The 12,123-nt window shown below is 41.7% G+C and overlaps 1 pseudogene; it reads right to left on the bottom strand.

Annotated features, from left to right (window-relative positions):
• Positions 1–11,015: 11,015 nt before the first annotated feature.
• Positions 11,016–11,909, bottom strand: LOC100722434 (mortality factor 4-like protein 1; annotated as a pseudogene).
• Positions 11,910–12,123: the final 214 nt, after the last annotated feature.

Here is a 12,123-nt window from a genome sequence, read left to right as displayed (position 1 = left end):
AGGCAGATGTTGCCCCCCCAGCAGGGAGGCTGAGTGAGGCCACATTGCCTTCCACGTTGTCCGACTGGGAGGGACAGCCCGCGGTGTGCTCCTGCAGTGCGGTCTGAGCCAGGATGCAGCTTCCACGCCCACAGCTGCGTTTGATGCTTATGTGGTCCTAGGAAAAACGGATGGGCCGACAGTTTCTGGTAGAAGTCTGGGAGGGGAACACCAGGAAGTCTGTATGTGCTTTAAGTCCTTTAGAGAAGCCAGTGGTATGATAGTAAAGAGCAAAGTTCTCAGGACAAGATAAATTGAAATATCCAGAAACTAGACCGGGAATCTTACTCAGAACTCACACTGGGCCACGGATACCTTTGCATAAGCTTGCATCAGTTTCTCCATTTGTTATTCCCACGTCTCTTCCTCTAGTTGTTATGTCCTTCAGAAATATCTAGACTCCTGCTAAGTGATAGTGAATGCATGTTACAAAAGAGTCCTGGCCAAAACGAGTTGATGACAAGCAGAAGTCACCTACACTGTCAGTGCTTAGACACTGGCCTGGAGCACCAAATGAGCAAAGGTACTTTCTGTGAGTGTTGGCTCGCGTCTTGCTGTGCAGTGGGATGCTTTACACTTTTAACGTCTTTTCTGGCTGTTATGTAATGAACTACATGAGCAAATTTGATCTCCTCTTAGGTATTTTATGCACAATGGCAAACCATTGCAAAAAAAATAGTGTAGAAAAAAGCACATTTCTTGTCTTTACACACTTTCTCCCAACACCGCTGTGAGTCCTCTGACAACACTTTGTGGAATACCGTTGATACTCAGCCCATCAGAAATGAATGGAAGCTGACAACGTGCTTTAACCCAAATTGTAAAGACTCTTGTCTGGCTATTCAAGTCAGAACTAGAGTTTATATAACCACCTAGCACGGTTTCTGGTTATGTAAAATGTGACTGAGTATCTCAATCCTGGATCAAAAGCTTCCTCCACATGAATGGTTTAGTTAGGAGGGGGGAAAACCCAGGACTGAACTGTGCCAATGAAAGCATGGATCACTTCACATTTTGCTTTGTGAAAGAGCAGAAAGTGAAGACAAATGAAGAATATATACAGGGCACATCAGAACATCAGGTCAGTGGGAAAAATAAGCTTAGAAAATGCGAGAAATCGAAGGCAGTGATTCAAAGGCAGGTCACGAGGCCCTGGCAAACTTTCAAGAGAAGTCGAATATCAGGAAAAGAGAGGGTTGGCGTGGGGACAGACACCTCAAAAGCTGTTGAGTTCAGTTAGCTCAGGTGTTTGCTAAGTATTTACTGCGTGCAGTGGCCCTGCCTGAGCCTGAGTTTTGGGCGAGGGGGGAGTATAAATAAAAACGTGCTTTCTTCCTTGACTTCAGAGATCTTTGACAGGAGTGCAGCACAAAGCCTTCACAGGGGATAAGGAAATATGGGGATGGGGGAATTGAAAAGTATGAATGCTCCCTGAAAATAAATGTGTGGACTGCTCTGAATAAGAGAATATACAAGAAGAGGTGGCTTGGTCAGCGTTTCCTGGAGAAACAGACATGATACAAATACACAAATGTGTAAGAATTTACAGATTGGCTCACGATGGTGAGTCACAGAGTCGGGTGAGGAAGCATGCAGCGGGTGCTGCAAGCCGGAGGCTGAAGGATTTAGTTGAGAGTCTGGAGCTCACCGCAGTGTCCCATGCGAATCCATATTAGGAGGCCGATGGTGAGTCTACGCTGGAAGCCAGGAAGCGAAGACTGGAGCTCCTCTGAAGAAGCAGAAGCAGATCCGTCCTTCTTCACGTCCTTCTTATACCATCCAGGCTACAAGCCGCCTAGCCGGGTCTCTTACACCCCGAGGTGTGGAATTGTTGAGCTGAATTAGTTAAGCTTCTCTTACTCAAGTTGACATAGTCAACCTTCATCATAGGAGAAATGGAGGCTCACTCTGAGACGGGACCTGAAATCATAAGGATGACGTGGGTTAATAGAAGAAGCCAGGCAGGGGGGCACATGCCTGTAATCCCAGCACTTGAAGCCTGAGGCAGGAAGATTGCTGTGAGTGTAAGACCAGCGTGGGTTACATAAGTGAGTTTAAGACCAGCCTGAGCTACACAGTGAGATACTACCTAAAAGAGAAAGAAAATGCAGAGATGAGGAGAAACACAGCAAGGGATGTTTTGTGGCCAGGTCAAGAATGGTGTGGAGTGATGGAATGAGGGTTTGATGACAGAAACCAAAGGTCAGTGATGTCGTGATATATGATTCCTCGGAAGGGAGGAATATTCGTTGAACTTTCAATGAATCCCATCAAAATTGAGCAGAATAGTGGCATAAGACACAGACAGTGCTTGTAATAACAATAATAAAGGAGCAATGAATGCACCATGCATCAACAGCAAGCGATTTGCTTCTTTGGGCCTCAGTATTGTCATCTGCAGAATGGGGCTAATAATTTACAGAGTTGCTGAAACAATAAAATGGTTAATGGATACATGTGCTTTTAAAATGGATGCAGCAGTTATTAGGGTAGCAAAGTGGTGGAATGTAAAGGTAATTGTTTTGAAATGAAAAAAACATGGGAAACATTTCTTCCTCTCTGGCTTGCTAATCTTTTGTCTCTGGGAAAATAATTTAATTCCTTTAAGCCTCAGTTTTAACATTTTTAAGTGGAGTGTGGTGGGGTAATAGTATCTATCTGCATGGTGGTAGTGATTACAGCAAACACCTAAAAGTACCCAAAATAAAATGAATCCTTAACAGGGCTAAGCCCCTGGAATCGGGCACTGGGTTTTTAATAAGGAAGATTTGTCTACTTGTGTATCAGTCAGTGCTCATTAGAGAACAATTTCCAATATATGTACATAATATAATACATATCATATATTTCACATATATCTATACATCATCTATATCATGTATGTTGATTTGCAAGGTAGGCTGAACAGTAGCCACCTGCAGAGTCAGGTGTGGAAGAGAGCAAAAGGGCGATCTACACACTGGAGACCCGGAGGATCCAGTCGAGGTCAGAGGCCAGGGCTCACTGTAGGCTGCGCTGTAAGACTGAAGTGCTGATCTGGAAGCCAGGAGACCGCCATCCAAGGCGATGGGAAGGCTGGAGATCCTCTGCAGAAACAAGTGCGAGACTTCTTTCTTTCCCGTTTATTCCAGGGCGGGTCTTCCTCTTCAGTAAATTCATCGTCCAGACACACCCAGCACTGTGCTAAGCTAATCAGCCAAGTGTTTCACACTTAGGTTGATGCAACCTTAACTATCGCAACTGGCTTTGTGTGGATGGAGGGGAGCTGGACAGAGCTTAGATGCACTGCTGGAGGAAAAGGAGTTTAAGTGTTGTCAGTGAGTGATGGGGTCAGGCCACACAACTGGACAAAGGCAGGAAGGACAGCAGGGGTGGCCAGAGCACAGGTGACCCCAGAATTTTTAAGTGGAAGGAGTATGAACTGGCATACCCTTTTCATCAGAAAAGGGACACTGAAATTGAAGTCATACTGGACGATATTTGAAGCCTTATAAGCTGCATGTGTGCAAATGTAAGTATGTGTGTGTGTGTGTGTGTGTAGCGGGGGCTGGCAAACTTGGGAAGCTTAATTCTAAATCCTTCATGAGACATCTGCTCAGAACAGAAAGGTACAAATAATGTAACACTTGTCAGTTATGGGAATATACGGTGTATCTATATCAAAGTAATTCATGTAGATGGCAGAAACCCAAATGGTACCCAAGAGCCCGACCTCCTAAGCTGCTCAGTGCAGCCGTGTCTTGCTTCTTGGCCCTTCATTCATTCTCCCTTCATATGCTCTGTCAAGACATTTCTGCATCTCTCCTCCTTCTGGTAGTTTTGTGTTTTACTTCTCTAGTATCTTATTAATCTTATCATGTGTCCATTCTGGGAGAGTTTGTTGACTATTTTATTTTATTTTGTTTTGTTTTGGTACTGGGGATCGAACTCATGACCTGGCACTTGCCAGGCAGGCTTGTGTGCTGCTGAGCTAAGTCCCCAGCCCTTTTGACTATTTTAGAAACCTGAGATTTCTTTTTAATTTAGGCAGTTGTACTTTTAACCCCCCAAACATTTCTTCCTCTCTACTGGTGGCTTTTTCAAGCTTGTCATCATAATTTTCTAGATGCAATAGCATCTTAGACTTCCATGTAGTCACTGGATTGTTTGAAAAGTATCTCTTTTGATTTTAGAATTTTGTCTGTTTCTTCTATGTTATTTTGCTTCGTTCATTTGGCTTTATTATTTTGGAGGGGTGGTGGTGGTGCTGTGCAGTCCAGCCAGACCTTGTGGTCCTTTGTTGTCTTAATTTAAGAACAAAAGCTCTGAGTGGACGGCTTGGGCTTTCCCCTCACGTGGCCATGCGTGGCTCCCCCGGGAACCTGCTTACCTCACTTACGGGAACGTCTTACCCAGGGATGTCAGCCCATATCGTGGTAGAGGCACTATCTTTCCTCAGGTGATTTCATTGATGACTTTACAGAAGTGTAAATAATGAACTCCAAGTAAAATTGGCTCCCTGAAAACAAGAATGGAAACCTAAAGAGAAAGTAAGGCTTTGGGCTGGTTCTGGTTTTCAGATTAGAGAAACCACATTCATTCCCTTCCCTCTCACCCTTGCCTGGGTGGAATCTACTGACTAAGCCCAGAGTTGTCTTTAAGGTTTGAGATTTTTCGAGGCAGAGTCCACTCTAATCCTTTCCTTCTCCCTTTAAGGCAGTGGCTTCCGGAGCCTTCCTCTTTTGTATCATTCTAGATTTCAGAAATAGGCTGTCTTCCCGTTCTCTTCACTTTTACTATGGGCTCCTTAATGCACCTCTATACTTGTATTCAGGTTCTTTAAGAGGGACCCATGGCAGATCCATTTGCATGGTCTGCATTGACCTGGAAGTACACTGGGAAATATTTGACATCCCAAGCTGCAACCTTGCCAAGCACGTGCATCCTTCCTGTTTCGTGGATGAAGATACAGGGATCTGTATGACTAAGTAACTGACCCCAAGGGTACACAGCTAGAGAATCAGTTACAATGCTACTGAATACTCTTATTTCTCTCCCACTGGGCAAATTTAAGGAAATTACTTTCTCAAAGTCTGTCAGTTTTTCTTTTCTGCTATTGTAATTGTTAGAAGACAGAGCTGGATATTAAGAGAGAAAGTGTATATGTGTGTGTGTGTGTGTGTGTGCGCGCACGCGCATGTGCACGCCCTCTGAAGTTTAATCCTTAGAGCTAGTCCTTGGACTAGAAATTATGGTATCTACTTAGCCTTCACCCCATTTTAAACTCTTTGTTTTTAAAATCTTAAAACAAGTTTTGACAATTTAGATATGAGTGTTTATTTCATTTCCATGTGTTTATGTAGCTTTGTGGTTTCTTTTGATGTTAATTTCTAATTTCATTGCACTGTGGGTAGATGATATGCATAGGATAATCTCAATTTTTTTGCAATTACTTAAGCATGTTCTATGGGATAATATATGGTCTATTTTGTAGAGCGTCTCATGTGCAGTTGAGGAGAATGTGTATCTGATCCCGTAGGGTGGAACACCTGGTAGACATCTACCCAGGTCCATTCGTTCACAGGCTTTTTTGAATTCCGATATTTCTTTGTTGATTTTTTTGGTCTGGTTGATCTATCTAATTGTGAGAGTGGAGTGTTAAGATCTTATTAAATAGTGTTAGTTCTTATTTGATTTTCATGTCCATATATTTGTTTAATATAGTTGTGTAGCAGAAGATGCCCTCCACCCAGCCAGTGTACTTCAGTTTCTGTTAGTCTCCCAAGTAAGCTCCAGGTTACTTCAGTTCCTGTTACAGTTCCTGTTACTTCTGTTTCCCAGAAATGGCTAGTTGTCATGATGCATAGCTGCTCACTGCGATGCATATTGTAAGAACCAGTCAAATACAGCCACGTATTCTGCTTCTGTACTTCCCGCTTACAGACCCTATAAAAATGCCCGACCAACCCTGGTCAGAGTCTGATATTTTGGGAATGATACCAATCATTGCCCATTGACATTAAATAAATCTGCCTCCAAAACCTGGGTGACATTTTAGTGTTTCTATTTGCTGTTGCAACTCCAGTGTTTGGTGCATATATATTTATGATTGTCATCTCTTCTTGGATTCTTCCCTTGACAAGTATGTAGTGACCCTCTTTGTCTCTTTTGATTAGTCTTATTTAGAAGTTCACATTGTCTGCAAATAGAATAGCTACCCATGCTTTTTTTCTGGGATTCTGTTATGTGCAGTACTGTTTTCCATCCTTTGACTTTTAGTCTGTAAATGTTTTTCTGAGCTAAATGTGCTTTTTGTATTCAACGTATTGTTGGATCTTGATTTATTCTGCCAGTCTGTTTCTTTTGATGTGTGAGTTGAGTCCATTTACACTGATGGTTACAACTGATATGTATTGGCTTATTTTTCTCATGTTATTTCCCTATTGTTGGTTCCCTGTCTTTCTCCTCTGTTTATTTGCTCACCCTGCCTGGTGACTTCTTTCTATTGATGTTTTTGTGGTTAAGGTCCTTGTTTTCTCTAATAATCTTTCAGAGCATTCTGAAGAGCTGGTTTGGTGGTCATGAATTTCTTCAGTGTTCTTTGTCATGGAAGTATCTTATTTCTCCATTAATTTTGAAAGATAGTTTTATGTGGTACATCAATCTGGGCTTAAGTTTGTTTTCTTTTAGAGCTTTAAATACTTCACTCCAACCTCTTCTTGATTTTCGGATTTGTGTTGAGAAGTCTGCTGTGATTCTGATGGGCTTTCCTTTATAGGTGATTTGTTTCTTTTCTCTAACTGCTTTTAACATTTTGTTCTTGTGGTGAGTTTCTGAAATCTTAATTATTACATGCAGCATCCTCCTGAACAATCAATGGATCACAGAGGAAATTAAAGAAGAAATTAAACAGTATCTACAATTAAATTAAAATGCTGATACAGCATACTGGAACTTATGGGACAAAATGAAAGCAGTCATACAAGAGAAATACACAGTGGTAATCTCTCACGTTAGAAGCAAAAAGAAAGACAGGGAAGGGAGAGGCAAGGAATGATAAACCAGACTACCGCACTTACACCTACCATCTTGGTTTATAATTCTATATCTCTATTGTTTGTTGTTATCGTTTTTGCTATCATTTTGCTTTTGTTGTTGTTTTTCTTTGTGTGATTCTTGATTTTTCTGTGTTTTTTCTCTTCAAAATAAGTAAAAAAAATATTAAACTTCAATAAATAATCACTTGCAGCAGGAAAACAGAACAAGCTCAGATAAACAGTTTAATGTTGAACCTCAAACTCCTAGAAAAGAAAGAACAAATCAAGCCTAAAGCTCACACGAGAGCAGAAATTAATATAATTGAGTCTAATGCAACAATACAAAGTCCAACACCCATTCATAATAAAAACCCTACAGAAATTGGAATAGATGGTCTTTACCTTAATCTGGTAAAAGCCATCTATGCAAACCAACAGCTAACATGGATGTTTATTTCACATAAAACATTCTCTTAAGAGAGAGAATGTCTCTAGAATTCTCTTGATTTTACTGCATGTTTCAAGAATTTAATTGTTGCTTTTCAAAGATGCCAAGTCAATTCACTTACTTCTATGCAAAAGCCAAATAGGAATCAAAAGACACATATAGGTATTTGGAGGAAGCTCCGTTTCTTGGTAATCAAATCATTTGTTACTCACCTATGTGTGTAAGGTTCCATACACCTGAATGCCTCACACTCCCTAAGGAAGTGCTGTGGTACATTTTCCATTGAGCTAATGAGACTTAAACTTTAGGCCTCCTCACTTATATAAGCTACTTCTAAAATTAAAAATTGTATATTTGGAAAGTGGACCCCAGATGTGCACACACCAGGCCCTGGAAAACCTGGCTCTTCCCACAGTTGGTAAGAGGGAGGTATGTAAGGGACAGAGAGAGAATATCAGCTTTTTTGGTGGTGTGGTGGTTCAATAGGACTCAGCAAGAGAGGATGCAGGAAACTGACAATTACCTGATGAATGTGGTTCTTGGAACAAGTCAGATACTTCAGCGGAAATGTCCAGTGGCCCGGTTCTCTCTTGCTTTGGCTGGCTCTGCTTCCTTTCCTGTGGACAGGTCTGTGTTGAAGCTGTTTACACCAGAGGACTGAGAGGTGGTCACAAGGAATTTCATTCTTCACTTTGGGCAACAGGTTTAAATCTGAAGACTGGGCCGAACAGTTTCATAAACATAAAGTAACAATTCTTTGCATTTAGTTAATCCTGGCCTTGTGGGAGCAGCTTAGCTGAGATGTGGTAGGATATTTTCTCTTGGCAGGTTACAGGTTTCAAAAATATCTCTCATACATTAGAATTTTCTAAATACATCCCTACTTACAGTGAGGCTGAGAGAACACATTTTATTCAGGAAATTCTAGTCAGTTGAAAAAGAAATCCTTAGAGAACTTGCTAGAAAATTGGAAACACGGCAAGGGACATCAACATGTATATTAGAAAATGCAAAATCATCAAGCCCCTTTCCTGCAAAGTGATAAGATAACAAAAAGGCAAATCTGAAGGTAAGGGCAGTAGGCCATACACATGGAACAAAAATTGGTTTTTGCAAAATTTCTTTAGGTAAACCACTCAACTGAAGTCAAGTATTAAGATTTTAAAACAATGGTTCAGGGGTGCCTTTATACAGTGTGTATGTCTTTGGTGGCTTTGCAAGTCATCAACTACCATGAGACTTTCCCTGCCTTTGTCATTGTTTTGGTTAGGACTCTTGGTCACAAGTGAAAAAGAAAAAAGCCCAGATAAGCTTTGGAGTAACAGTATTTTACTGGCTGCATGAAAGAATGCAGGACTGTAGACTGAGATGGACAGCTCAAACTGTGTCACTGGGGTGAAATTCTCTGTGTGTCATCTTGTACTCTTTTTCATGTATGACTGGAATTAGCTAAAACAGTGCTAGCTCAAGTTGGTTCTAAATGGTCTAAAGCCATTTAGAAAAAGTTTTGTGTTAGGACTGTCATCTAGTCAGGATTTTCAAGGGAATGAATTTCATGCAAGACACATAATTTGTAGGATTATTTTATAGTATTCACTCAAAAAGTCAAATGCAGAGGAGCTCAAGAGATCTGTCCACACGCTAGAGACCCAAAGAACATAGCCGAGGGTCTGGATCCCATGGTAATGTCTTGCACAAGTCCAGCTGGAGGTCTACAGCCTATGACAATGTCTCATGCAAGTCTGTATCAAGGATCTGTACTGGGAAGGCCCAAAGGTCAGTGGTGGAAGCTAAAAAGTCTGCACCAGCCAGCAGGGTGAAGGTTCTATGCCAGCAGGCTGAGGGATCTGCCCTAGAACCAGGAAGCAATGCTCAAGCTAAGGACCAGAGCTCCCCAGAAAAGAACAGCAGCCATCAGTGACAGCAAGAACCCAAGTTCTTCCGACGATGAGAACATCTGAGTTCATATCAGGAAACCAGTGTGACACGCTTCTCTAGGAAGGTCAACAGCACACCATCTTCCCCTCAGTTCTCCTTTTATGCTGTTGGCAACAATGCTCAGGTGGGCCTTCCACACCCAGCACCGCCCTGATTCAGACAGCCATCATCCTGGCCAAATGATGCATTCAAGGATAACAGGAACACGTAGAAGAAAAGTTCCCATTCCCCTCTGGACTCAATAAGGGCTGTGAGGGTATGGAGCTCAGCTGCTGCAGCCACCTTGTCCCCCCGAGAAGAGTTAGCTGGTGAAGACACTGACCGCCACATAGAACGTGACCAAGAAATGAACTTTCTGGACATTGTATGAGCTTTAAAGCAAACAGTACACAACATCAACATTTCTACAGCTTTCTTACTTGTGTAAGCCAGTGCATTCTCTTTCTGCTGAATCCAGTTTGTCTTCTATGACCATCACATGGAGTCTGTGGTAGATTAACTAATGGTCAAGTTGTAAGTGCATTTCTGTTACCCTTGAATGCATCCTTTGGCTGGGAAGATGACTGGATTGGAGCCAGACCAGCAGGGTCTAGTGCTGGAGCTGAGTGTACCCAAAGAGACAAGGCCATGCCAACAATCCAAGTGAGAAGAGGACTCTGTCAGAGAAGAAGAGGATGTAGTGTCAACCAGCAAAGGATAGTGGCTGCTGGACAACAAGTACTCATGACAAAAGACATGTTTTGTTAGGGACTAGAACACTAACAGAGGAGAAAAGGCAAAAAGAAGGCTGTAAGAGTCAAGGTTCTCCAGAGAAGGGGAAACAATTAAGATATACAGATGGTCCTTGACTTACGGTAGTTTGACTTAAGAATTTTCAACTTTACATTTATGCAAAACCCATGCATACATGGGTAGGGACTGCATCTTGAATTTTTTTTAGAAATTTAAAGAAAAATTTATCAAAGATCTGAAAAACAATTCTTGAAAGACTGACTTTTCCAGAAAACTGCAGCTACACGATGCATTGCGTCTGTCACACTAAAACGTGCATTAGACACAAATACAAAAACCATGAAACAATTCACCATTCTTCAACAATCTGAGCAAAGATAAAATGCTTAAGGAACAACATGGATGACTTGTAAAGGATGGTGCTCTTTAAGCATCATTTTAAAAAAGCACGAATGGGTGAGTGTGTTCAGTTATATACACTGAACTGGACATTTGGCACTAGGAATCAGAGCATTTTGTCATATAGCATTTAACACGTATTATAAAAGTGCGTAGTGTCAAAGGAATAGAACCACCAGCGTTCAAAAGCAGCTTTGTCAACTAAGCAATAAAACACTCTACATCATATCTCTGTTGTCCATATTGAATACACTGATAGCAACTTTGAAATGAAAAAAAAAAGAAAAAAGGAGCTGTAACTCCTTTTATTTTCTCTGTTTAAAAGTCAAGCAAAATGAACATCAATTCTTATACACTAACATCTTCAAACTACATCATTTGTACAAGAGAAAGACTAGGAACAAAACCGCGTGGACAGAGATCCAGACCTGGGTGTGAGTGCCTCACACTGCTTTCCGATGGTACTGAGGGGACACTTCATAATCACTGGTGCTAAACAAGGCTGCTGAATTCTTCACTAGATACTTGAGAAAATCATGAAGATAGTTCAGTAATAAAGCAAGGCTTTTCTCATTCAGAAGTGTATAGGCCAACATTGCTCCAGTTCGTACAAATAATCTCGGTAGGTGTGGTGCTCCATACACCTGGGTCGTGGGTGCGTCAGGGTGGTCAGCAAGGAGCTCTGCGTCTGTGGTCTCTCAAATTTGTAGAGGAGCTGAGTGCCCAGCATCACATTAAAGTATTCTTTAACCCCTGCTACAACGTCATTAACTGCATACTCCTTATTATCCGTGTTTCCACGAGATTTTTTATAATTTGCACAGTCCTCTAGAATTCTTGGCAGGAAGATAAAACAGCTGTTTCTGTCTGGTAATTAGGTCCCAGTCATCAACAAGCCACAGTTTTAGCTCTTCAGGAATCTTTACTCTGACTTCAACTCTGTTCATAAATGTTTCTTCATTTTCAACAGTAGGATCTACTCGGGCCCTCGTCTTCCGAGGAGGCTCAGGTGTCTCACTGGTACTGCCACCATCTCTATTACCAGGGGTTTTTTGTTTGATCTTTTAGTTTTCATGTCAACATTTTCCTGTTGCAGACCAGCTGTCTTCTTTCCTGGGGCATCCCCTCTCATCTTTTCCTCTGCATATTGCTCCTGATTGGCCTTTTGAAGTTCTCGCTGTTTCTGCAGATTGGTGCCCATGTACTTGAGTACTCTGCTTTCTGGAACCCACTCATCCTAATTTTTATTCCAAACATTGTAGTGTGTAAAGTATTTTACGTGTTTGTCCTTTATGGCAACCTTTACACACTTTGCTTCATAAAGAAGAGGCCCGTGAAAGCACTTGTTCACCTTCCTGAAACTTGGGATTTGGGTCCTGCTTGGGTGCTATTTATAAGTGATTCACCGCCTCCTTCTCCCACCTTCCCCAACTACTGCCCCCTACTCTACACCAACCGGGGTTGCATCAGACGTGCTCTCACAGCTGCTGTACATCCTGGTGCATCTTGAAATTTGATCTTCCCCAGAGCTAGTGATATACATTACAATCC

Source organism: Cavia porcellus, unplaced genomic scaffold (genome assembly GCF_034190915.1).
Source record: "Cavia porcellus strain 051 isolate PalLab524CR breed Dunkin Hartley unplaced genomic scaffold, mCavPor4.1 scaffold_13, whole genome shotgun sequence".
Taxonomy (NCBI): Eukaryota; Metazoa; Chordata; class Mammalia; order Rodentia; family Caviidae; genus Cavia; species Cavia porcellus.
Note: the sequence above shows the minus strand (reverse complement) of the source record. Positions and strands in the feature narration are given on the sequence as shown.